Source organism: Gorilla gorilla, chromosome 7, assembly GCF_029281585.2.
Source record: "Gorilla gorilla gorilla isolate KB3781 chromosome 7, NHGRI_mGorGor1-v2.1_pri, whole genome shotgun sequence".
NCBI lineage: Eukaryota > Metazoa > Chordata > Mammalia > Primates > Hominidae > Gorilla > Gorilla gorilla.
In genome coordinates, this window is record NC_073231.2 from 96559442 (window position 1) to 96585459 (window position 26018).

The window sequence follows — 26018 nt, forward strand, 5'->3', positions numbered from 1 at the left end:
TTGCTTAAATTAAGTGCCGCTTTTAATTTAATCAAATGGAAATGGAAGGAGATTGATTACCTATTGTCTGGGTAGGTTATTTGGGTGAGGTGCTAAAAGCAATAAAGACTCATCTAAATTCAGTGGGAGGAGATGAGGCAGTCCTTGTTGAATCTTTTTTTTATTTGGCTGCAGCTTTTTGTGCTGATCAGGATGTAGAGAGTGACCAAAGTCAGAAAGTAAGGAACAGAAGAGGCTTCATTAATCCACAGCCAGGACAAATGATTGACCATAGTTTCAATGTGGAAGGAAACATTTGTGAAGCTATTCCAGGGAAAGAGGCAGCCTCCTCATTTGAAAGCCATTTTGAATAACAAACAAATAATAACGTAATTATTTCTTTCTCTTCCTGACTTCTAAGATTCTCCTTTTTATTTTCTTTTTCTTTCTTTTCATTATTTGTCAGAATTAGATACTAATTCTTGTTGAATAATTACAAGGCCTATGACATTTTAAATGTGAATATTGGTAAGTTTCATTTATTTCATCCAGGGGTCAGTAACACAGAAAGTTCAAACTTACACTTCTTTAACTTTAAATTGCATTAATGTATTGGAGTACACAAAGGCAGACAATTCTTTTTAGTTTCATTTTGCTTAAATTAACAATGCGGTTTACATACTCACAAAACATAATGCAGTTTTGTATTATGTCAACAGGAATCAATCAAGAGGAAGTCTGAGAAGGAGTTTCAGAATTCAGGATTTTTAGGGGAAAACCTTGAAAATTTGAAACTTTCCATGAAAAATAAAGCTAAGAATTCAGAGCCTAACAATAATATGAATACAAAATATTTTAAAAATTAGAATCTTATCCCATTAATAGTTACTTTCCAAATATAAATCCTACTGGGTAACTTTAACTCCAAAAAGTAAATAGGTTCAATAGATGTAAAATAACAAAGGTTAAAATAGTGCAGGACCAGGCTATAATTGTAAAGTCATTGTAACAACTACGGAGGTAGCTTTGATTAAAGAGATTAATAGACAATACTTAGAAAAAAGTCTAGGTGACCCGACACTGAGTTTCTAATTTAGATTACCAGTTACCCTTGGGGGACTTTTAACTGTGTACCAGTTTTTTAACTTTTGCAATTTTGATAATGAACATGGATTATTTAGAAAAAAATTAAAACCAATAAAATGATAAACACCGAGCTGTTTGCTTGCTAATATGTCTTTAAATTAAGGTGGCTTATCTGAGCTATATAAATCTTGAATGACCCTATTTAGGAAATTGGTTTGAGACCATAACATAGTCCAAGATTTTTTATTAGAGATTCAAGTGTTCTTTACACTAAAGGAAAATTAAATGAAAATTTAAATGGAAGAATGGCATTATCCCCCTTTGAGCAATACAATTCTAAGTTGTTTATAACGCTCTTTCTCACTAAGCACTCATCCCATAGGCTGCCTGCCTCTCTTACTCACAAATACAACTCTGAAGTTGTTAGTGGGGATCACCAACAGAGGGGAGAGTTTGATCCCACAGCACATAGCAACACTTCCTAGGAATTCTCTATTAATGCCTCTCTCTTTCTCCATGATTCCATTTTCTATGGAAGTTATTGTGTATCTTTCTTCTCTCTTCCAGAAAAATCCTTTCAGCTGTGCCAGTAAAATTCCTGCCACTCTCTTTCCCTACTTTCATGTACAAAGCTTCAAATGTGCTCGCATACCACAATTAGCTAGACAAAACCAAAACAAAACATCACCAAATCAAACCAATAGCAACTTATTCATCCCTCTAAGCATATCATTAAGGAGGCTCAATTTATCCCATCAAATAATATCTAAAAAATAAACTAGCTGAAAGTAACTTTTTTAAATGTAAGAGGCAAGGTGAAGCATTCCATTTCCTGATCGTAGTCCCATGCTGTAACTGCTATTTCTTTCCTCATGATATTCATTTCACCCTCATGGTTTACCCTTCATGGGTGTACACAAGGTCACATACCAGTCTATCTGTGACATTTTTTTAATATGGGAAAATATTAAGCCACCAGCTGAGTCATTTATCCAAGAAGCATTTTTAACAGGTGCTGTGGAAAAATGACCTAAATTTATAGGTCAGAGTTTCAAGAGCTAGTTTAAGTGAGTCAGTGTATGCACATGCCAGCCTTTTTCTTGTTATTATTATTTTAAATGTTTATTCAGCTGATGGTAGGAAGGTACTTCAGTAACAGCTGTTAATGGAATCAGAGCCTGCTTTGGAGAAAGCTATGGTATACAGGGTTTTTGGAAATGAGTGAAAAGGAAGTCATCTAGTTTCATGGTGGGGCCCATTGATCGGATACCCCAGGAACCATTACAAATATTGCGTACAGTCTATAAGCCCATGAGTGTGTGTGTGTGTGTGTGTGTGTGCACGCACGTGTGTAGGGGATTCAGATGCTTCACTATCTTCCTCTCTGCCATTACTGCAGAGCATTTGCATTCTTAGGTGATGAACAATGGAGGCATAGTAAAGCGACATCAAATCATATCAAATGCAAAACAGAGTCCAACTGTGATTAATGAGTATGTTAAGATGTGAAGTTGTTTGTCTTTCTAACTTCTCTGAAGACAAATGAATTGATGAAATAATATATTGTACTTAAAAGTTATTATAGGTGCATTATTGTTCACAACAGAAAACTATGACTTTTAGTTAACACCATTATACCTGGAAAAATTGTTCTAGCCCTGATGGTTTAAGATTTGCATCTATAATGAAACCCAACTGTAGGCACAATGAGGACAAGAATTAAGTCGCCATGTTTACCATAATGTAGTGCCCGGGATGCAACAGGCGCCACAATAAATGTTTGCTGAATAAGTAGTAATTTGGGGCTACATTGTAGATCTGATCTTTCCTGATCTGAGGAACCTTATAATGGCATAATGATGTTGATGATCATAAATAATAGCTATGATTTACTAAGTCCTTCTTTGTGTCTGGGACTGGAATTATAAGTTTTACACATATTATTTCACATTTCATGTTATCCTAGGGAATATTATTACCAACATTTTACAGATGACCAAACTGAGTTATACTGTTCCCACTAAACCCCACCCAGAGCGGTCTGACATTAAAACCTGATCTTTTTACTGCACTTCTTTAGGCAAACACATTCTATATATACACCGTGAACATAGAACTAAGTTAAGGAGAGAGATTGAATGTAATATACACTCTTAGATGTTAAGGAAATAGTTAAAGGCAAATTAAAATACTGGATATATTGCAAGGCCCATTTGCCAAATGATTGGTACGGAAAACCAGTGTTACAATTTCAAATAAGAAGAGATTGCTGTGTCCCAAGGAGCTCATAAAATGCTTCATGAGGGAAAGAAAGTTGTACTGGACATTGAAACATGAATAGAATTTGAATAGGAAGATGAGGGGAAGTATGTGAACCAAGCTGAGAAGCAGGAACACACAATGGATGTTTAGAGAACAACAGGGAGACTAATGCGGCTGAGGCTGGCTTAGGGAACAGCTCTCATTTAGGAAAGTGTTCAAAAATACATTATTGGGACACCAGTGGTGGGTAGCTCACATGTCCAGATAAGAAGTTTGGAATGTGTCCCATGACAACCAAAAATTTTTGAGATAGTATTTTATTGAAAGCAATTATTTTGTTTTCCATTTAAAAATATTTTATCTCTGTTAACTTTTTGGTTATCTTCATCCAAGTCTTATTTCCTTGAATATGTTATATAAATTGGGATTATTTTCTATAAACAGTTTGAAGTGGAATACATCAAACTTAAAATTGAGTCTATATCCCAGCAGCAGAAGTGTTTCTTGTTGCAGCAAGGTGTGCAGGCCAGATGCCTGTGCTGGAGGCACACAAGTACACAAATAAACTAGGCTTGTGGCTTGCAGTTGTGTGTGCCTGTGAATGGTCTCCAGTAGTGGCTCCCAAGATTGCATTCTCAGAATCCCTGGGACCCTGAGTCATTTCTCAAGGTCTGCTGCAGGGAAGAGGTGGAGCTGGTCAGGGAGCTCAGAGCCTCTGTCCTTCTTCAACCACTGCAACTTCTCAACATTCACTAAGTTGGGGTTACACATACATTTTTATTTAAAGAATAAATTCTGCTCATGAAATTCACTTGAAAATGTCTGCCCCTTGACAAACATGGACACTCATTGCATGGTCTGGAGCAGGAATATCATGTTTTGGATCAGTGAGCATGCACTCTTTACAGATGAAAATACCATGTTTGTGCTTAATGCTTTCAGTTGTCCTTTGCCTTCCTTATAACTTTATGCATTTTTTACATCTTGCATTTTAAAAATATTACATTTTCCTCTGTGATTTGTTTCATAATCTTTCTGTTCCCATTTATCATTTTTTCCAAAGGAATTTAACAATCATTTTTAAGCTTCTCAATCCTCATCCTCACTTGTCTATACATACATCTCCAAAATTGTGTTTTATAATGATGATGAATGGTTTCGGCACTTTCATACAGATTGGACCCTTATAAGGAAAGTCCAGAGCAGTGGATTTTCCTTGGGCCACTTTATCAGAATTACTAAATCAGCCCCTCTGGGGGTGGGACCCAGGAATCTGTATTTCAAGCAAGTTTTCTGTGGTTGAAAGACATGGGTGTGGAGGCACAGGTACACATTAAGAGGACCCTACACAGTCTAGGCATGAAGTGATAGGGTCTGAATAAAAGTGATGATCGTGATATAAAAATGGACAAGTATAATCTATTTCAAGGCAAGAGTTTGACCGTATTTGTTTTGAGCATTTGTTTCTATTGAGTTTGAGTTTAGGGGGTTGATAAAAAGCTATGCCACTAATAAAAATATCGACTTGAGGAAGGCTTTTTTCCCTTTGGGGAAAACAATTAATTTATTTGTAACATGTCAAAATTGACCTACTGCCAAGATTTCCAATAATAATTATCTATAAAGTAGATGGATACATGTAATTTGGTTCAGGTGAGAGAAGGCTGTGAGCAAAAGATGCTCAGGGGTTAAAGCATGGGCTGTGGGAGTGACGATACATCCATCTTTGCCACTTGCAGGCTACAGCTTCTTGAGTGACCTCGAGCAGATAACTTAATTTCTCTAAGCCTTAGTTTTGTTGCAGGCTTGGAAATGGGAGGTGGATGCAATGATTGTCCATGGAGAGAGGATTGTGAAGCTCTCAGGTTGGATTACTTCTCCTGTGGGGAGTTGATAAGAATAAAAAGCAGAGGATAATGGGCTGAGTCCTGAGGAACTACTACATTCAGAGGATGCTAGGAAGAAGGGGAAGCAGCATGGGGGTTGGAGGAAGTGCAGGTAGAAAAACAAATCTAGCTCTCTAGGTTCCTCATATCTCTCAGTCCATCAGCTGCGGTTGGACAGTGATTCCCTTTCAGTTTTTGTTAGCAGCAGGACTCTTTCTTTAAATGCATTCCATGGAAAAATTCTGGAGATGCCCTGGCTGAAGTAAGAATGAGGGCCTTCCAAGGTGAACCTACAGACATCTCCCTGGGCTTGAACCCCAGGTTGTAGGATATTTGTAGCTGGGAGGCCAATACTCCCTCCATCTATGAAGTTGCAAATTGAACCTAGTATACCTAAAAGTCCAGAAGAAACCTTACCTTAGTTATGTGACGATATCAGCTGAGTACTGACCAAAGGGCTTGAAGAAGGCAGGTTTTGAAGTCACATGTTTGTCTCTGCATGAAAGTGTTACTGTCACTGATACCTACTTTACTGTAACCTTCCAGCAGCCAAGAAGTGAATTCTACTTAAGTACTTTACTATCTTTCTCATTCTAAACTATTGTGGATGTTTGTGTTATTTAATTTAAAGTAGTTATTATTCTTAGTTCACTAGACAGTTGATAATAAAAGCTTGGAAAAGAAATAGAAGGAGAGCAGGTGATTATAGAGAGGAATGCAGGAAGTTCATGATAATTTATGTTTTATGACCCATTATCTCTTTTCCCCCTTATCTATTGCCGTGCAGATGAATTCTGAATTTGTCTAATGTATATTTTAAGTATCTGTCAACATGATTTCTATAACTATTGTAGCATTAACCTTGATTATTCCTTTGCCTCAGTACAGATTCTAGTGTTCCAAATTCTACTTGATAAACACTGTCCTCTGTCAAGAAAGATAACAATGCAACCAATTAATTTCCCTTTTAAGACTGATTCTGGCTTTTATAGTCTGGTCTTTGGGGGACTGAAATTAGACCACAAATTACTTTAAAGAAGAACAAAAAATTCTGCCAGGCAATAGCAACTTCCTGTAATTTTTTTGAGATTTAGGGATCATGTTGCAGAGCTAATACAGAAGTTCAAAGCTTTTCCTGGAAAAGTGGATCCATCTATAACTTGTGGTACTTGCGGAGTAATTTGCCTAAATCATCAAGTTGTGGTTCTCAAATTTTTGTGTGAATAGCAACCACTCACATTACTAACTAAAATGCAAATTCCCAGATTCACCCTCTGATATGTTGAGTTCGGTAGGTATGGGACAGGGACCAAGGCTCTGCTTCTTAAAGAACTACTCCAAGTGACTCTGATACAGGTTGTCCATGGGTCACACTTTGAGAAATTCTGGTGTGTAGAGTAGGTTCACATAAAGGAAATCTTTTGAGGGAAGCACTTTGATAGAGATCACTGGAGTGGATAAATCATGGAGAATTTCCACTTCACCCAGCACCCTGTGTTTACATATAGGTACAGAGCTGCATGATGCCTGGTAGTGAGCTGGTGTGAGTAAGGTAATTTTACTTAAACCTGGGAATGAGGAAGTAAATAATCAGGGATATCATTGTCCTACCATAGTTATTCAAGCAATCCTATCATTGATGTTTTGCTCATTCCATAGGCTCCTCAGATGGTATCCTAATTAACTTTCAGAAGACACACTTGCTTTTCCTTGAGTTCTGTAAGCCTTTTAAAAAATGAATAATAAGCACTGCAAATCCACCTGTTTAGAAATTACCTTGATAACCATGTTTCATACTTTAATTATAGAAGTTTATTTTCATTATCTGTTCTTTCCTCAATATATTATCATATATTTTGACTCTCCCTTCTAACAATTCTGAAAAAAAAACCATAATCAAGTTACTTAAATTTGCAGCAGTTTTCTGAATTGCAAAAGAGTTGCTCTTGTAATACAAACACAAATATAAATTTATTCATGAAAATGTTTCTTTCAAAGGGAATTGTGTAAAGAGAATATTCTTGTCCCACTGGTGCCAGCAATAACTAGGTAAGAGGGAAAGTTTACCCTCTTTTCTGTTGATCTTTGCTAGTAGCTCTAACTACTAGTTGTTAAGACATGCAGTGAAGTATTTCTGGAAGCGCACAGGGGGTCTGGCTTCAGCATTTCCCAACTATAGGAACTTAGTAATTAGTTTACTTAGTAAATTGTTTACTACTTTCTACTCTGTTTCCTCTTATATATATATTCAATACATTTTATTTTATACCCACTATGTGTGCCATCTGAGTGTGCTGAGATCACATTGATAGCACTTTGAAAGGGTGGTGATGGTGATGAAGATGGAGAGAAGTAGATAGAGGCATTGTGTCATCTAAGCTTCAAATGAGACTAATGCATGTAAATATTATTTCAAGATATAAGGTGCGATACAAATGTAAGTTATTAATATTTTCTCATTCCCTATCCCTGTCTTCCCATGTAATTCAAGCATCCTGAGGTATTTATTTGAAGGGCCTTGTAGATATGTATCTACATTGACCACTTCATTGAACACTGTACATATAAAGATTAGAAATAACCTAAATAACTATCTAGAGGGAACTGATGAAATAAATTATGGTACTTTTATATACAGGAATACCTAATGGTAACAATGACAATAAGTAACCTCACTGAGCACTTACTGGATCCCAGAGGTGATGCCAAACTTTGTTTACACATTAAGTTGCTTAAGTATTATAACACCCCTATGAGGAGAAATAATTATTATTCATGTTTCACAGACAAGAGAACTGAAGAACAGAGAGGGTAAGTAATTTGCCCAACATTTCAAAGCTAAAAAGTGATGAAACTAAAATTTGAACCCAGGCAGTTTGGTCTTTAGTCTCTACACTTAATGCTAGTCTTTTTCACAGTTAGAATGAGTAAAGCAATTCTGTATGTAGGGAAAGGAACACTCTCCAAGATATATTGTAAAGTGAAGAATAGCTACCATTTCCTAAAGGAAAGAAGGAAGAAAGGAAGGAAGGAAAGAATAGAAGAAAAAAAAAGGAAATATTACGAGAAAATGTGCATGCATGTGCATAGAATATCTCTAGAAGGGTACACAAGGAAATGACAACAATGGTTGCTTTCTGGGAGGGTCTCTGGATAGCTGGAGAACAGGATGAAAGAGTTAGCATTCACTACAAGCCTCCCTGTGTCTTTTGATTTTTGAACCCTGTGCATGTATTATCATTTAAAAAGTAAACAGATTTTTAAAAAGTAAAGACCTCATAGTAAATCTTTGTAAAGCAAATAGTAACCTTGTAACATATATCTTATTTCCCAGGATATACTCTGCAATCAGGGATTCACATTTCGGGTGCCTAGAGGACCTCAGTTTCAGGATAATGACTTCAAGTGATTTCCTTGTATGTTGCTCTGTGACCTGTATCAGCATGCAGCTAAGGAAGTAAGCAATACTCAAAGGAATTGGCCTCAGTCAGCCTTCTCATGGCTGTGTTACAATACAGGCCTTTCCCCTGGCAGCCCAACTCAGGCTAGCCCAGAAGGGCCTCTATCTGGAGCCTTTCAGCTCAGGCCAGCACATAAAGGTTTAAAGCCTGGTAGACTGAAGAGTAACAGGCACATGAAATGTATCTAATACATATTTTTTGAATGATAAACCAAAAAGAGCAAAAAAGGACAAAAGAAAAAATGTAACTGTGCAAATTTATGTGCTCTATATTTATACAATGGTGAGATAGATTTTTTACCTGTGTTTAATAAACTGGCTCTAAGTTCACTATGAAACAAGTTCTCATAATGGCTCATTAAGCAAGAGCCATTAGCTTCAAAGTCATCAATGATACAAAAAGTTCTGTTTAATGTATCTTTTACTGCATGAGTGGGTAGGTGGAGGTGGGCACAGGAACAGGATATTAGCTTTTTCATCATAACTCATACCATTTATCCAGTACATAAAAATCTTTGAAAATGATAAAGGCAAAACATCATGTTCTACTAATAGAATTTTAACTTTAAATAGAGACTTCTAGGAGCTGAAGTTAAAATAGGAAACTTTGGGAATTTAAATTTCAGGATCAATTTGGCTACCTGGCAAGAAAAGGCACTAAGGTTTTTAAAGCATCAGAGGATGGTAAACAGAGGATATGTCCAGTCTGGATTCAAGCATTTAAAGGTGTGAGAGCCCAAGTTAAATTCCTCGTCCTGATGAGATGGCAACTTAAATCAGAAGGACATTTACTTTTAAACACCAAAAGAATGTATATAAATTGTATTATTGTTTCCAATTTTTCTCTTTCCTCCCTAAAAGAAGATTGTAATCCTGTGACTTGCCATGTGACTTGCAGTAGCACCTTCTCTATGGGAGGAATATACTTCCAATTCCACTTATATCAGGTTTGACTACATGACTTGTTTTAGTCAGTGAAATGTGACTAGAAGAAACACACAGGATGTCTGACCAGAAGTTTTAAGTGCTATTACATAGTTCTGCCATAGTTCTCTTTTATGTTTGCCCCTAGAGTGACACATACCAAAGAAAATCTGCTCCTTCAGCCTGGATTCTGGAATAAAGGACACATCTGGAGCAGACTCTGAGATAATCCTTAGTTGATTTTTAACATAAGCAAGAAATATATCTTTGTTGTTATAAGCACTAACGGCTTATAATAAAGTTTGTTACCGCAGTATAACCTAATGAAAGCTGACTAATAAAAAGTGATAACTTGAATAGCCATGCTTGCTACAGGAAAATGTGAAATGAGAAAAAAGATGGGAGGAAAACATAAATTATTGTGTCAGCAGCCCTGCTCCCTCAGGCTGAGTGAACGACGAGCCTGGCAGTGGGCTCAGCCTCTGGTGCAGCATGCCCAGGTCAGTGATAGGTGGGTGGCTGACATGAGCAGCTCAGCTCTAGGTTGGGCCGCTCTCTGCCCTAGGCCTCCGGGGTTGCATACATAAGGACATAGCGCTCAGAATATGTGTTTGACTATCCACGTGACATAGCCATCAAAGCTGCTATGAGAATATATTTGAATCTCATGACCATTGTGTAGGGGAAGTAAATGCATAAAAGCAGAATATTAATGTTCTTGGAAGGCTTCACAGGCAGCGCTTTCTCAGCATCAAGTGGGGATTGCTCACTTTTGTCAAAGTGATGAGACCTCAGATTTTAGAAACCAGTAGGATTTTGACATACATCAAAGAACATTTTGTAAAGGGCTGGATAGTAAATAGTTTAGGCTTTGCAAGCTGTACCACCTCTGTCGCAATGATTTGACTCTACCATTGTACTGTGAAAGCAGTCATAAACTACATGTGATGAATCATTGTGGCTATGTTCCAATGAAACTCTTTTTTTTTTTTTTACAATAACAAGTGACTGGCCAGATTTGGCTTGCAGACCATGTGTTGCTGATTCTTGATCTAGTGAAAAAGAAAATGGAACTTTGTTGCACCAACAATATCTTAGTCAGCAATTCGGTGTCAGTTAATGGGAAGTTGTTGTACACACCTCATTTAGAGAACCTTGAAATAACCATGCTCACTCAAGGAGCCATCATTACCATAAGTGGCATTACCCTGGGGAAATATTTGGAAAGTTTAACAGCAAATATTATATCATCAAATCCATGAAGGGTCCAGATATCTTAGCATGGGTGATCCACAAACCTAATGCAGTTTGAGGACCCCCTGTAGAAGCGACAACCAATGAGAGTACATGAAACATGCAGAGGCAACCATGAATATAGATTCTGAGAGCACAGAAAATACAAAAGTTGAGAAGTGAGTGTCTATAGAAATTCATTATTCTGCCTTGTGTCATTGTGGAATGTGCTCACTTAGTCCACACTTGGTTTGTCAGAAAGAACATTAGCTCTTAGTACATGTCAGAAGAGTAATTGTGAGTTGATTTAGGAAGGGAACACTGGAACATGGAGTTATTTGCTGTATCTTGGCTTTTTTAAAATTTTACTAGAGCAGAAATATTTTTATGTCCCAAGAAAGGCTTTTTGCTTATTAGACAAGAAATGAGCTTAAATATTTGATATTCTTTCCCCCAAAGTCCAAAACATTTAAACATAAGTTTCTTGGGAGTTTTGGTATTTAAGTTTGTTGCAATCATGGATTGAACATTCTCCTTGGCTTTTTTGCAAATCGTGCTACTCTCAGAGGGTCAGAGTAGTGTTCTACAGCCTTGCTCTGTCACCGAGGCTGGAGTGCAGTTGTGTGATCATAGCTCATAGTAACCTTGAATTCCTGGCCTCAAGCAATCATCCCACCTGGGTCTACCAAAGTACTATGATTACATGGTGAGCCACAGTGCTTGGCAGAGTTCTTAAACTAGGGAGCTTCTAGCTTTTGAAAACTGCAGACTGATGGGCTTTAGAAATTCTGTTAATTCTGGGGTTTGGCTCCTTAACATGTACTTTAACCAATACTGCAGGATTGTGATACAGTGGTCATCGAAGCATGTGGCAACAAACACAAGGACACTGATCCCTTGGAACTGAATACAGGGCACTGGTGGAGTCTCCTTACTGTGCTAGTGCTGCAGCTCTGGGGCAAAAATCTTACCTGTCAAGGCTGACGTTCAGATTCTAAAAACACCACAACGACAGTGCATAGTGCATATACCCCTGGTTTATTGATTGGATTTTATTATTTCCTACTGACCAGAGAATTTAAATTTAAGAGTACTGTTTCTAATTATGTGTGTATAACAAGTAACACAACCCATACCTATTTCATTTTAGTTTCTGAATACAAAATAGGGCATATTTTTCCTAATGTACGTTGAAATCAAACCAAAGATTTTTGTTGTTTCAGAGGAAATGCAAGTACCTCATGAGAAAAAAGTTATTTGCTAATGTCATATTTTTGTCCAAGTTTTTATTTCATATGAAAATTGATTTTACCAAAAGCATAGAAATAAAACCTGGATCCTGCTGCCTTTCTTATGTTCTTAACTTCTATTGTTACCTCTTTGTTATTATGACCCTTGAGTAGAGCAAGAATAATGACTTTGTATAACGGATATAATAGTATAAATTTGAAGATACCCAGAAAAGATATGACCTGGGAGTCATGTAATTCAGATAAAATTACATTCAAACTAACAATAGGTTCTATATAAATAAGAAATCTGTATATAACACAATAAACTGAAGTCTAATTTGTAGTTAATTAGTGATACTTTGGGCGATTCATATAGAAGTTATATGTCTTGTATAGAAATGTAAAATCCACTATGACACTTACACGTGGAGGCATAGCAAAACCATCAGGAGACTTCGAATCAGGTAAGTGTTAGTCCGCTTGCAGTTTTGCTAGTCACCGTCTGTGTGACTTTTCTCAGGTCAACCGAACTTTCTGAGCTTCATCCTCCTCCTGTGTAAAGTAGGAAGAAAAATATCCATTTCATAAAGTTATTATAAAAATTAAATGAGGCAATGTTTATAAAATATTAACATCACAGTGCTGAGAAAATTCAATTACTTTACAAAGTTTGACAACATTCCTGAACCCTGAAGAGGAATATGTTTTTTGTTTTCCTATGAGGAAAACTTATTTTTTTTTAACTTTTATTTTGAGTTCAGGGATACATGTGCAGGTCTGTTATATAGGTAAAGTCGTGTCACAGGAGTTTGTTGTGGTGGATTATTTTGTCACCCAGGTATAAGCCTAGGACCTGTTAATTATCTTTGCTGAACCTCTCCCTCCTACCACCTTCCACCCTCTGGTAGGTCCCAGTGTCTGTTATTTCCTTCTTTGTGTTCATGAGTTCTCATCATTTAGCTCCCACTTATAAGGGGGAACATGAGGTATTTGGTTTTCTGTTCCTGTGTTAGTTGGCTAAGAACAATGGCCTCCAGATCCATCAATGTTTCTACAAGGGACATGATCTTGTTCTTTTTTATGGCTGCATAGTATTCCACGGTGTATATGTACTGCATTTTCTTTATCCAGTCTACCATTGATGGGCATTCAGGTTGATTTCATGTCTTTGCTATGTGAATACTGCTGCAATGAACATATGTTTGCATGTGTCATTATGGTAGAATGATTTATATTCCTTTGGCTACATACCCAGTAATGGGATTGCTGAGTCAAATGGTAGTTCTGTTTTTAGCTCTTCAAGGAATCACCAACTGTTTTCCACAATGGTTGAACTAATTTACACTCTCACCAACAGTGGATAAGCATTCCTTTTTCTCTATAACCTTGCCAGCATCTGTTATTTTTTGGCTTTTTAATAATAGTCATTCTGACTGATGTGAGATGGTATCTCACTGTGGTTTTGATTGGCATTTCTCTAATGATCAGTGATGTTGAGCTTTCTTTCATGTTGGCCACATGTATGTTGTGTTTTGGAAAGTGTCTGTTCCTATCCTTTGCCCACTTTTTTTTTGAGACAAAGTCTCACTCTGTCGCTCAGGCTGGAGTGCAGTGGTGTGATCTCGGCTCACTGAAACCTCTGCCTCCTGGATTCAAGCGATTCTCCTGGCTCAGCCTCCCAAGTAGCTGGGATTACAGGCACAAGCCACCACACCCAGCTAATTTTTGTATTTTTAGTAGAGATGAGGTTTCACCATGTTGGCCAGGCTGGTCTCAAACTCCTGACCTTGTGATCCGCCTGCTTCAGCCTCCCAAAGTGCAGGGATTACAGGCATGAGCCACCACCCCCAGCCTGCCCGTTTTTAAATGGGGTTGTTTTTTGCTTATAAATTTGTTTAAGTTCCTTATAAATAGTGGATATTAGGCCTTTGTTAGATGTATAGTTTGTAAATATTTTCTCCCATTCTGTAGGTTCTGTTTACTCTGTTGATAGTTTCTTTTGCTGTGCAGAAGGTCTTTAGTTTAACTAGATTCCATTTGTCAATTTTTGCTTTTGTTGCAATCACTTTTGATGTCTTCATCATGAAATCTTTGCTTGTTCCTATGTCCAGAATGGTATTGCCTAGATTGTGTTCCAGGGTTTTTATAGATTGGGTTTTACATTTAAGTCTGTAACCTATCTTGAGTTGACTTTTGTACATGGTGTAAAGAAGAAGTGCAGTTTCAATCTTCTGCGTGTGGCTACCCAGTTATCACAGCACCATTTATTGAATAGGGAGTCCTTTCCCTATTGCTTGTTTTTGTCAGCTTTGTCGAAGATTAGATAGTTGTAGGTGTGTGACTTTATTTCTGGGCTCCTAATTCTGTTTCATTGGTCTATGTGTCTGTTTTTGTACCAGTACTATGCTGTCGTGATTACTGTAGCCCTGTAGTATAGTTTGAAGTCTGGTAGCATGATGCCTCCAACTTTGTTCTTTTAGCTTAGAATTGCCTTGGGTATTTGGGCTCTTTTTTGGTTCCATATGAATTTTAAAATAGTTTTTTATAGTTCTGTAAAGAATGCCATTGATAGTTTGATAGGAATAGCACAGAATTTATAAATTGCTTTGGGCAGTGTTCTCATTTTAATGATATTGATTCTTCCTATCCATGAGCATGTAATATTTTCCCCTTTGACTCGTCTCTGATTTCTTTGAGCAGTGTTTTGTAGTTCTCCTTGTAGAGATCTTTCACCTCCCTGGTTAGCTGTATTCCTAGGTATTTTATACTTTTTGTGGCAATCGTGCCTGGGATTGCATTCCTAATTTGCCTCTCATCTTGACTGTTGGTGTATAGGAATGCTAGTGATTTTTGTACTTTGATTTTGTATTCTGAGACATTGCTGAAGTTGTTTCTCAGCTTAAGGAGCTTTTGGGCTGAGACTATAGGGTTTTCTAGATATAGGATTATGTCATTTGTAAACAAGGATAACTTGACTTCCTCTCTTCATATTTGGATGCCCTTTCTTTCTTTCTTTCTCTTGCACAGTTGCTCTTGCCAGAACTTCCAATACTATGTTGCATAGGAGTGGTGAGAAAGGGCATCCTTGTTTTGTGCAGGTTTTCAAAGGGAATCCTTCTACCTTTTGCCTATTCAGTTTGATGTTGGCTTTGGGTTTGTCAAAGATAACTCATTACTTTGAGGTATGGTCCTTCAATACCTAGTTTCTTGAGAGTTTTTAACATGAATTTTATCAAAAGCCTTTTCTGCATCTATTGAATCATGTGGTTTTTGTTTTTAGTTTTTATGTAATAGATCACATTTATTTATTTTCATATGGGACCTTGCATCCCAGGAATAAGGCCCACTTGATTGTGATGGATAAGCTTTCTGATGTGCCTCTGGATTTGGTTTGCCAATATTTTGTTAGAGACTTCTGCATCAATGTTTATCAAGGATATTGGCCTGGAGTTTTCTTTCTTTTAATTGTGTCTCTGCAAGATTTTAGTATCAGGTTAATGCTGGCCTCATAGAGTGAGTTAGAGAACAGTGCTCCTCCTCAATTTTTTGGAATAGTTTCAGTAGGAATGGTATCACCTCTTCTTTGTACATCTGGTAGAATTTTGCTGTGAATCCATGGTCCTGGGCTTTTTTGGGTTGGTAGCCTATTACTGATTCAATTTCAGAGCTATTTGTCTGTTCAGGGAATCAATTTCTTCTTGGAGCAGTCTTGGGAGGGTGTATGTGCTCAGGAATGTATCTGTTTCTTCTAGATTTTATAGTTTGTGTGCACAGAGGTGTTCAAAATATTCTCTGATGGTTATTTGTATTTCTGTGGAGTCAGTGATAATATCCCCTTTATCATTTCCAATTTTGTTTATTTGGGTGTTCTCTCTTCTCTATTAGTTATTAGTTTAGCCAGTGATCTATTGATTTTATTAATTTTTTCAAAAATCTAACTCTTGAATTTGTTGATATTTTGAATTTTTTTGTGTGACTCAATCTCCTTCAGTTTGGCTCAAATTTTGATTATTTCTTGTCTTTTGCCAACTTTGGGGTTGGTTTTCTCTTTGTTCTCTAGTTGTTTTAGTTATGATGTTGCATTGTTAAGATATTTCTAACTTTTTAATGTGGGTATTTAGTGCTGTAAGTTTCCCTCTTAACAAGGCCTTAGCTGGATTGTAGAGATTCTGGTATGTTGTATCTTTGTTCTCATTAGTTTCAAAGAGCTTCTTGAATTCTGCCTTAATTTCATTATTTACCCAAAAGTCAGTCAGGAGCATTTTATTCAATTTTCATGTAATTGTATGATTTTTAGCAATTTTCTTAGTCTTGATTTCTAATTTTATTGCACTGTGGTCTGAGAGAGCGGTTGTTATAATTTCAGTTCTTTTGAGTCTGTTGAAGAGTGTTTTATTTCCAATTATATAGTTGATTTTAGAATATGTGTCGTGTGGTTAGAAGAAGAATGTATGTCCTGTTGTTTTGGGGTGGACAGTTCTATAAATGTCTGTCAGGTCCATTTGATCCAGTGCAGATTTCAGGTCCTGAATATATTTGTTAATTTTCTGCCTTGATGATCTGTCTAATACTGTCAGTGGGGTGTCGAAACCTCCCACTATTATTGTGTTGAAGTCTAAGTCTCTTTGAATGTGATACAGTTTGGATCTGTGTCCCAACCAAATCTCATGTTGAATTGTAGTCTCCAGTGTTTGCAGGTGGGGCCTGGTAAGAGGTGACTGGATCATGGGGGCAGATTTCTTATGAGTGGTTTAGCACCATCCTCTTGGTGTTGCTCTCATGATTATGAGTTCTTATGACATCTGGTTGTTAAAAAGTGTGCAGCACCTCCCCTCACTCTCTCTCACTCATGCTAAAGGCATGTGAAATGCCTCACTTCTCCATTGCCTTCCACCATGATTAGAAGTTTCCTCAGGCCTCCCCAGAAGCAGAAGCCACTATGCTTCCTGTACAGCCAGTGGAACCATGAACCAATTAAACCTCTTTTTGTTGTAAATTACCCAGTCTCAAGTATTTCTTTATAGCAGTCTGAGAACAGACTAATACAGAGAATTGGAATTGAGGGGTGGGGCATTGCTATGAGGATACCTGAAGATGTTTAAGTGACTTTAGAATTGTGTAATGGGCAGAAGTTGGAAGAGTTTGGAGAGCTTAGAAGAAGACAAGAAGATGAGGGAAAGTTTGGAACTTCCTAGAGACTGGTTGAATGGTTATGACCAAAATGATGGTAGTGATATGGACAGTGAAGGCCAGGCTGACGAGGTCTCAGATGAAAATAGGAACTTATTGGAAAGTGGAGTAAGTGTCACTTTTGTTATGTCTTAGCAAAGAACTTGGCTGTGTTATGCCCCTGTCTAGGGATCTGTGGAATTTGGAACCTGTGAGTGATGGTTTAGGGTATCTGGTAGAAGAAATTTCTAAGCAGTAAAGCACTCAAGATGCAGCCTGGCTGCTTGTAACAACCTATGCTCATATGTGTGAACAAAGAAACGATCTAATGTTGGAACTTATATGTAAAAGGGGAAGCACAGCATAAAAGTTCATAAAATTTCCAATCTGGCCATGTGGTAGAAAAGAAAAGCCCATTTTTCAGGGGAGGAATTCAAGCGGGCTGCATAAATTTGCATAAGTAAAGAGAAGCCAAGTGATAAAAGCCAAGAGAATGGGGAAAACCACCTACTCAAGCCTCAGTAATGACAGACGCCCCTTCCCCCACCAAGCTCGAGCATCCCAGGTTGACTTCAGACTGCTGTGCTGGCAGCGAGAATTTCAAGCCAGTGTATCTTAGCTTGTTGGGCTCCATAGGAGTGGGATTCACTGAGCAAGACCACTCTGCTCCCTGGCTTCAGCCCTCTTTCTAGGGGAGTGAATGGTTCTGTCTCACCGGTGTTCCAGGTGCCACTAGGGTATGAAAAAAAACTCCTTCACCTAGCTTGGAGTCTGCCCAAATGGCTGTCCAGTTTTGTGCTTGAAACTCAGGGCCCTGGTAGTATAGGCACCCAAGGGAATTTCCTAGTCTGCGGGTTGTGAAGACCATGGGAAAAGTGTGGTATTGGGGCCAGATAACACTATCCCTCATGGCACAGTCACTCATGGCGGCTTCCCTTGTCTAGGGGAGGAAGTTCCCCAACTTCTTGCACTTCCTGGGTGAGGCGATGCCCCACCCTGCTTCTGCTCATCCTCCGTGGGCTGCACTCACTGTCTAACCAGTCCCAGTGAAATGAACTGGGTACCTCAGTTGGAAATGCAGCAGTCACCCACCTTCTGCATTGGTTTCACTGGGAACTGCAGACCAGAGTTGTTCCTATTCGTCCATCTTGCCTGGGAACTTTTTGTGTTATCTTTAAAGACTCATCTTTAATTTGCTCAGCTTTCATGAAGTCTGGAAACAAAAAGCATATCCCATTTAGAATCCTGCAACATAAACCCAATCTAAGCACGTTATTGTTTTGTTTTTTATAAGTACTGTGTGTTCATTGTAGAAGAATTAAAACATGTAAACTAAAAAAGAAAGAATAAAAGCTATCTATTAAATCTACAAGTCAGAGATAATCATTGATTGCACTTTGTATAAAAATGTCTTTGTGACATTTTTTATTTGCATTTATACGTAAAGACCCTTTAGTCACTCTAAAATAAATAATAACCATCTCTCTCAATCAACTGTACTTATATAATATAGGCATTATCTTTAGTTGTTTGCATATACAATAATTCATTTAACAAATCTATATTTTAAAGTATTTAGATTATTCCACTATTTTTGTTATTATTAAAATGCTGCAATTATAATCCCATTTATATAAAACTATTTCCTTCATTCAAATTCTTGTATATAGAATTTTTTCCTGAATCCAAGCTCATTTAAAATCCATCATAAATTTCCTTATAGAACTTTATTCTAATTTCTCCACTAGAGACTTGTTTCTTTCTCTGCTTCTAAAACGTCACCTGTATACATGCGAACTCACTGTAGCTACCTTTGCAGACACGCAGCCCATAAACCTTGTTACTGTTAATGTTTCACTAACATCCAACCTCCAATTCTGTCAAGGTGCTTTTTTCTTTTAAACAATTTTAATTGGCCTAAAATAAAGTTTTTTTCTATAACTCATTTATTATTCAGACACTAATTGAAATTCTAATATGAGCAAGACATTATTGAAAATAAAGAGAAATTTAGTAACTCTCCACCCTCGGTCACGACTTACATGATTAGAACACGGGTATAATGTTGGACATTAGCAGGGTTCCTGTGAAGGTAGATTTGCTCCTTTGAATATCACTCTAGTCTCAGAACCAAATCTCCATCATGGTCTCAGTTTTGGATATTACCCTGCCTGTCCTGTGTTGGACATCATGTTCTTACTCCCGAAACCTTTACCCACTACTTGGTTCTAGTAGTTTTCATCCTGGCAGCTCCCAGAGATGCCCTACCTTGCCTAGCCCTCTGGCTGGCTTAGTCCCATTTTGAGCTGGCTTTTACTTCTTAATCCAGACCACTGTCTCACACTGAGAGATCTCCCACATATCTATATACATACTCCTTGGCTACATGGAACTTAGTTTCTGTATTTCTATGCTAAGAATTGAAGTCCCAAGCTCTGGTGCAAATTCACACCTCCATTTATTCTTTCAGTATGTATTTACTGGATACCTACACTGTGCTTAGTGCCAGGTGAACAGCAAAGCAAGGAGAGAAACAGATATGGCTCCTATCCTTGTAGAGAGTGCAGCCTTGAAGGGAAGGGATTCTAGCACCTCTCATTGCAGCACTTCTCCCAGGCATTTGTTAACAGAGATACAGATGTATCTATCATGCAATGTCAAATGTCATGAAGGGTATAAGCACATGTAACTGAAGAAGCATGGGCGTTCAGGAGGGAGATCTCTTCTGAATTGCAGATATCAACAGAGAATCTGATAATGATATTAAAGTTGATCTAGAATAGGTAAGATTCTTAACGGTAGAGTAGGAAAGAACATTTTCATTATCTCTCTAAGGAGTATTGATGAGAAAAACAAAATGAGAACGTCTTTCCTAATTTTAACTCTTCCACTTTCTGGTCATCGATCCTTACTGGCCTGGTTTTGTCATCCGTAAGTTGGGTGAGTGATACTGCCCCGACGTTCCACTGCAGAGCTGTGAGGTCAAACCAAGATAATGTAATTGGATATATTTTTAAATTGTTCAGTGATCTACAAGCATAAGGAACATTTAAACATTCAGCGTTAGCATTTTGGGTGTCAAGATATCAAATCATAATTAATAATTCTACCTGAAACTCATTTAAAGAAAATTCATCATTGGAAAATACAAAATACTTTCATTGTAAGTTCAGCTATTATTTTGGCAAGTGATCTTTCAAGTTAGATTGAAGTTTTATGGAGTAATTTCATAAATTATATTACTAATTGCAGTAACTCTCATTAATGTATCGAGTACTCTGATAAATACCTTACATCAGTGATCCCCAACCTTTTTGGCACCACAGGCCGGTTTTATGGAAGACAGTTTTTCCACAGGTGGGGGCGGTGTAGCAGGGAGGTTTTGGGATGAAGCTGTTCCAACTCAGAAAATCAGGCATTAGTTAGTTTCTCTTATGGAGCACGCAATCTAGATCCCTCACATCACAGTAGGGTTCATGCTCTTATGAGAACCTAATGGTGGCCTGACAGGAGGTGAGGCTCAGGCGGTATTGCTCCCTCACCCGCTGCTTATCTTCTGCTGTGCAGCCTGGGTCCTAACAAGCCTGATTACCTGTTCGCGGACTGGTTAACAGTTCATGGCCTTGGGGTTGGGGACCCCGGGCTTACATGTATTATCTTATTAAATTCTCATCACAACACAGTTAAAAAGAAACCACAGTCTTTTTACTTTACAGACAAGTATATTGAGTCTTAGCGAATTTGTGTGACTTGCCCAGTGTCACTTCAATGTTAAGTGATATAACAAGGATTTAAACACAAAATTCTAAAACTCAGCAACCTATAACCACAAAAGTATATTACAAATAGTACTCCATCAAATAATTTACTTTTCAATTTTTAAGAGCTACTGTAATGATAATAGTGGTGATAGTTGTAAAGTCAGAAGTTGGGCTGACTAGACTACAATGTTGAGGCTCAGAAGACCTAGAGAGGTAACCCGAGGTCACACTTTACTTTCGTAATCTATTACTGTGTCATAGACCTTTTGCTTGAGACTTGAAATGGTAGTTTTATTTTGCTCACATTTTTGGTGGTCTGGAATCCAGGAAGAGCCTGCCTGGGTGTCTGTCTCTAATTTACATGGTATCAGCTAACGCAGCAGGGGCTAGAGGAACCACTTTCAAGAAGGCTTCCTTATGACACATTCCGCACCTCAGTTTCCTTGACCTCTCTTGTTCTCCACATGGTCTCTCATCCTCCAAGGTTTGTCCACATGGCGTGGGCTTCTCACAGCATGGCGAACTCAGAGTATTTGTACTCCTTAGATGGGGACTGACATCCATAAGGCACAAAGCACGTATGCCAGGCCACTGAAGGCCAATGGCCCAAACCGGCAGGGCATCATTGCCACTATGTTCTATTGATTAGAGCAGTTGCAGTGCCTGCCCAGATTCAGGAGGTGGAGACATGGACACCATCTTATGGGGGATTGTGGAAAACTCACATCACAAAAGAAAATGTAGGATAAGAGTTCCTATTAGAGCTACCTTTGAGAAATACAATCTACCACACAGATTCGATCAGTGGCTGAGGTCAAGTATTTCAAGTATCTAACACCAAGGATTAAATTCTTCATTTTTGCATACACTGAAACTTAGACAGCCTAGCAGAACAATGATCAATGGACCTATTTTTTAAAACTCAGCATGACATCAACACATGCCACTGCTGATAAGCTGACATTCACATTTCCATCAAACTTCTTCAGAAGATCACAGTTTCTGTTCCGCTGAGTACACTGAATTTGCTACTTTTGCCTGTAGTCCTTGCATTCATACCACAGCTCCACCCTCTTTTAAATGCATAAACCTAGTGGATTCAGGACTTCAGTAGATAGGATAGGTACATTTCAGGGGTCAGAGGCTACTTAGAAATGGCATTGTTTTTAATTTTTAGGACATGCTGCATTCTTCAGCATCTTGGGGCTTAGTCATTGCCAAAATCTGCTTTTGAAAGCAGGGTTTCCTATATAAGAATGAATTCTCCACCACATGATTAAAGTTATACAGTGAACAGAGCTGCAAAATATAACTGGAACAAATTTCAAAATTTTGTTATATATAAACACTACTCATATTGAGAGGTCACTTTTTAAAAAAAGACTGGAAACTAAAGTAATGACTGTGAAACACACAATATCTCTGTTCTGCTTGCCTCTTTGAAAGTAGTAAAATAGCTGTGTAACAATGTTTTTTAAATAGCAATTTATTTCTTGATTCTCAAACCTCTGCCCTCCACAGTACCTATTTCACTTCATGTAAAACCAGAATGCTGTTATTCATAAACTATAATGCTTCCCAGATGCCTACCTTGTAGGATGTCAGATTTAGCAAGCAAAAATACAGGACATCCAATTAAATTTGAACTTCAGATAAACAATGAATAAATTTTTAATCTACATATGTTCCATGGACTACTTAGTACATACTTATACTAAAATATTCTTTGTTGTTTATCTGATATTTTAGTTCAACTGGACATCCTTATTTAATTTGCCAATTCTACTACCATGGTATAGGCCTTGTACTAGGCGCTAGGAGTACTACTGTGAGTGAGTAGTGATTACTGCCCTCCAAAGGCTTGTAGCTCAGTGAATTATACATTGTGAAAAGGCAATGACAGAGAAGTGGAAGTGATGCTACAAGAGATGGAAGTAAATGCAGACTGGACAGCTAAGCTAGGCTAGATGACAAAGGGCTTGAAACTATGGGCAATAAAGACTACTGAAAAAGGTTATAAGTAGTGAAGGCATAATCAGATTCACCATTTTTGAAGGCACACTTTGGCTGCAGTCAGGAAGGAGGAGCCAGATTGGACAGGGACATGCATGAGGACCCTGCAGTGATCCAGGAAGAACGTGATGAGGGCCTGAGCTAAGGGAGTAGCAGTGAAGATAGAAAGGAGTTAATAAATACAAGCAATATTTAGTAGTTTGGATTTAGTGGTTGCCTAGCTCTTTTAATGTGTAGATTCAGGTCTTTTACATCCATAAAGCTTTCTTGGATTATAGTTTTAAGTATTAGACCTGTTGCTTTTAATTTTTTTCATCTTTGAGAACTCCAGTTGTACTAAATACTCTTGTGCATTTTTCTATATCTGTCACTAATTTTTGGATCCTTTGTACCTGTTTATTTCTTATTTTACTTCAAATCATTTTCTTTCTTCAATGTATTTTAAAAAATATTTTAAGTCTAATTTATGTTTCTATTAATTTTCTCCATGGTAAATGATTTTCAGCATTTTCTCATGTAGTTATTGTTCTTTGTATATCTTCCTTTGTGACTTGTCTTTTGCCCTTTTTAAAAAAAGTGTTGTCTTTTTATTAAAGTTTAATAATCTTTGTATGTTCTGAATGCAAGTTTTTTGTAGGACATATGTATTGCAAATATATTCTCTAAGGCTACTGACTGTCTACTCATTTTCTCAATAGGGTCCTTTGATGAGCAGATTTTAATATTGATGAAATAAAATTTAAACTTTTTTTTCTTTTATGGTTGGTTCTTTCTGTGTCTTATCAAAGAAATGTTTTCTAGTCAAAGGTTACAAAAAATGTTTTAAATGTTTACTGTTTTAGCTTTCATATTTGGGACTATGGTGCACCTTGAATTAAATTTTTTGTTTAAGTGGATTTTCGGTTGAAGTTCATTTTTTTCCCCACATGGATACTCAGTTTTTGCAGCAATATTTGTGGAAAAGGTTTCGCCATTTGAGTTGTTTTGGCATTTTTGTTGAAAATTCAGTTGAGTATATACATGTGGGTCTCTTTCTAGACTCTCTTCCTTTAATCTATCTGTATTTCTTACACTCATACTCTCTCAGTAGTATAGCTTTACAGTTAATTCCTCCAACTTTGTTCTTATTTTTCAAGATTGTTTCAGCTAGTCTAAATACTTTGAAATTCCATGTAACTTTTAGAATTATCTTGTTCATTTCAACACAAAGCCAGTTGGATTTTGATTGATTTGAATCTACAGGTAAAGTTAGGGAGAATATCTTAGCAATATTATTGCTAAACCATAAACATACTATATCTCTCAATTTATTTTGGCTTCCTTTAATTTACCTAAATTATTTATAGTTTTTATTTTAGAGGTCTTATATATATTTTAAATGTTCATAAGTATTTTATGTGTTTATGCTTTTTAAATATATATTTTAACATTTTAACAATTATTTGTTGCTTATATATAAAAATATAACTGATTTATTTTTAAATCTCAGTTCTTTATTTATAAAATGATAATGATAACTTACAAGATTGTAATAAGAATCCAAATGCATGATCTACATAAAGGACTTAGTGTTAAACACTGAACTAGGAGAAAGTGTTCAACAAATGGCATTATGGAAATAGAAGAACAGAATAGAAGATCTGCATTTTAAAAAATATATAGATATGTTCTTTAATATACACATGTTAATTAATTTTATTCCAAACCCTTGAGGCTTAATTTAAATGAACCCTAGTGAAAAGTATAATAACACTTACAAGCTTAACAAAATAAGAAGTTTGAACTGAACAAGAAAAAAGATTAGATTTTTGTTTATTGTTTTTCAAATTCTTCTTTTATTTTTAAAATTTTAATTTTAATTTTAGATTCAGGGGGCGCATGTGCAGGTTTGTTACAAGGGTATATTGTGTGATGCTAAGGTTTGAGCTTCAGTTGATCCTATCACCCAGATAGTAAACATAGTATCGAATAGGAAGTTTTGCAGCTCTTGCCCCTTTTCCTCTTTCCATCCTCACCAACATGTTATCTTTTGGCTTTTTAATGATAGCCATTCTGACTGATGTGGGATGGTATCTCACTGTGGTTTTGATCTGCATCTCTATGATGATTAGTGATGCTGACCATTTTTTCATATGTTTATTGGACACTTGTATGTCTTCTTTGGGGGTTATTTGTTTTATTCTTGACTTAAGTTCCTTGTACATTCTGGATATTAGCCCTTTGTTAGATGCATAGTTTGCAAATATTTCCTCTCATTCTGTATGTTATCTGTTTATTCTTTTGCTGTGCAGAAGCTCTTTAGTTTAATTAGGTTCCACTTGTCAAGTTTTGTTTTTGTTGCAATTGCTTTTAAAGACTTAGTCATAAATTCTTTGCCAGGCCGATGTCCAGAATAGTGTTTCCTAGCTTTTCTTCTAGGATTTTTATAGTGTGAGGTTTTATATTTTAGTCTTTAATCTTTCTTGAGTTAATTTTGATATATAGTGAGGGATAAGTGTACAGTTTCATTCTTTTGCATATGATTAGCCAATTCCCCAAGCATCATTTATTGAATAGGGAGTTGTTTCCCCATTGCTTATTTTTGTTGATTTTGTCAAAGATCTGTTAGGTGTAGGTGTGCAGCTTTATTTCTAGATTCTCTATTCTGTTCCATTAGTCCATGTGTCTATTTTTGTTCCAGTACCATGCTGTTTTGGTTACTGTAGCCTTGAAATATACTTGAAGTCAGATAATGTGATGCCTGTGGTTTTGTTCATTTTGATTAGGATTGCTTTGGCTATTTGTGCTCTTTTTTGATTCCATATGAATTTTAGAATTTTTTTTCTAATTCTGTGAAAAATGACATTGGTAATTTGATAGGGATAGCATTGATTCTGTATCCTGTGGATTTACTAAATTCATTTATTAACTCCCATAGTTGTTTTGTAGATGCCTTCGGACCTTCTAAATTGATTATCATTTCATCTTAAAATAAAGAGAGTTTTATTTCTTTCTTTTCAATTTATATATATAT